At 39.6% G+C, this 2,453-nt stretch overlaps 1 pseudogene; it reads right to left on the bottom strand.

The window, feature by feature from the left end:
* Positions 1–1,692: 1,692 nt before the first annotated feature.
* On the bottom strand, positions 1,693–2,253 carry LOC145824157 (putative chaperone protein ClpB2, chloroplastic pseudogene; annotated as a pseudogene).
* Between the last annotated feature and the right edge of the window lie 200 nt (positions 2,254–2,453).

Below are 2,453 nucleotides of genomic sequence, written 5' to 3'. Positions count from 1 at the left end.
TTTTAAACAATAAATAGTAATATCAATCAAACAATCAACAATGAATCGGCACAACTGTGAGGAAGGGGTTATAGAATACTCCTTCTACCCAAACAAGCACTTGTAGAATCTTCACAGCTGTCACCTGAAATGGAAATAAAACTACGGCCGGTAGTGCCAGAATTAGCATTCCGACGAACAAATTAACCTCTATAGAAAGATTGGTGTTTCTTTTGGTTTCTTGAGGTTCAAGGTTCTTCACACATACCTGTTTCTTCAAACTCGCTCCTTCTTTTATGGAGTCACTTTCTTCTATCTTTAATCCATGCAGCTTAGCACTTCATCATCATTCTGTCAGGGCCCATCCCCCTACTATACTTCCTTGAAAGGGACAGCCTGGTCCCACTTAATGGGTCCATGCCGACTTGCCCGACACATTCAGCTCTGTTATTCGGCACAAGTATCCACTATTCGGCGCTCCTCGATATTTTATGCTTATTCGGACGTCTATTCAGCAATGACGTAGTTCGATGGGCTTTGGCCTTATTCGACTCATCTTAAACAGGCTTGGATGCTCTATTGGCAGTTTTTCAAGTATATCCTTTTTTCGGCTCCCACAACAACAATTTAACGTAGAAAAAAGACAATTGGACTCCTCCAATTATGATAAAAAGAAATCAGAGACCAAAGTCACAAAACAATCTACTAAGAAGAGAAAGGAATTACACACGAGAACTCTCAATTACTTAGCGAATCCATGCTTGAATTGAACCAAATCCGATGTGCCTCTTCTACCACCGTCTTCACCTCAGAATTGCTTTACCCAATGTTGATTCCACGACGCCGATGTCGAATCTATGACGATGAGCCACTCCAAAATCCACCAAAGTTTCAGACCCAAGTTCTCCAGAATCCTCCGAAGAACACCTCTCTCTTTTTTTGGAATGAAAAAACAAAACCAACCCTTGATGTTTGTCAATATATAGTTTATTGATCAATCGATTACATTTTATACATAAAGGAAACTCATATATAAGCACCTTCTAATATAAAATACTTGGTATTTTACTCCTCTCTCATAATCTGGATGGGTTAAATCCTGAAAATAGCAAACAGTGAACTTTATACTAAATAGAACCGCAAAGACAGCTCAGGTTCATAAAACACGCAAAGATACTAGATGATACACTTCACCGCTCGAGCGCACAAAAGACCGCTCGAGCAGTCAAACAAATTTCCGTACATAATCAATGAAGTGGCAAACAAAAATGCTTAAGTCAAGATACAGAATGTCAACACAAACTCCTCTGAACTGGTACAATGTAATATCCCAGACTTCACATGTCATCGATATTGTCTGCTTTGGGCCACACTCACACGGATCCAGCCTAAACACAACTTAACTGGGGAGTTCTACTAAAGATTTCATCACCTAGGAAAAGGCCTCGATTCTATACAAGGGTCCAGGTTTTTACTTTTATTGCCCAGGAACTCCCCCTTCATTCCTGATGTGAGATACCGGGACCTTACATACAAATCGGGTTAGATTTGCATCTAAACTCTCATAACTAACAAATACAATAGAGTGAATAAAAAAACAACTAAATGGAGTTTTGTCTAACGGGATTGCCAATTACAAAAACTTAACAGATTTAATTTAACCTAATGCACTTACCCAGGTGGAACACCAATTAATCGGGCAACCGAGTATGGCTACATATACTCAGTCATGTCAATCCGAATCAATATATTTTCTTTGCCGCCCAGCTGTTCTGCAAGTGCCTTAGCAAGCTTAGTCTTCCCAACACCTGTAGGACCCAAGAAAAGGAATGAACCAGTTGGCTGCTGCCGCCTTCCGAATCCAACCCTTGACCTCAACACAGCTTCGGTAACCGCATTGACTGCTTGATCTTGCCCCACTACTCTTTGATGCAACTTGTCAGCAAGGCCATTCAGCCACTCTTTCTCACTCTGGCCAAGCCTCGTCATAGGTATGTTTGTCAAGCGACTCACTTCTTTTCCAATTTGTTCTGGTCCAATAGTCTCTACCAACATTACATTTTCTTCTATGCTCTCTTCAAGCTTTGCTATTGTTGCCTTGATATCTTTAATCAGATAAGTTTTCAAACCTATAGCATCAACAAAATTACCTCTATTTTCAGCTTCTTGTAATTTAAACAGTAAATACTCTTGCGTCTGTTTCAGTTTGCGACGCTCATTAAACTTTTTCTTCTCCTCTATATACTTTTTCCTTAATGGTTGAAGTTTGACCATCAAATCATGAAGCTCTTTTTTAACCCGAAATAGTGGTTAAATTTCAATTGCAAAAGAAAAAAATAATTACCATTAAATAGTAATTGTCATCAAGAAATGTACTCACTTTAACAAGTTCAGTCTCACTAGCTTTGTCATTCTCCTTCTTGTAGACGCGCCCCGAGGGCTTCATGCTACTACAGTTCGGACTCAAATGTGAC

Source organism: Camellia sinensis, chromosome 4, assembly GCF_055761805.1.
Source record: "Camellia sinensis isolate YWXY chromosome 4, ASM5576180v1, whole genome shotgun sequence".
In the NCBI taxonomy this organism is placed as follows: Eukaryota; Viridiplantae; Streptophyta; class Magnoliopsida; order Ericales; family Theaceae; genus Camellia; species Camellia sinensis.
This window is presented reverse-complemented; position numbering and strand designations above follow the sequence as displayed.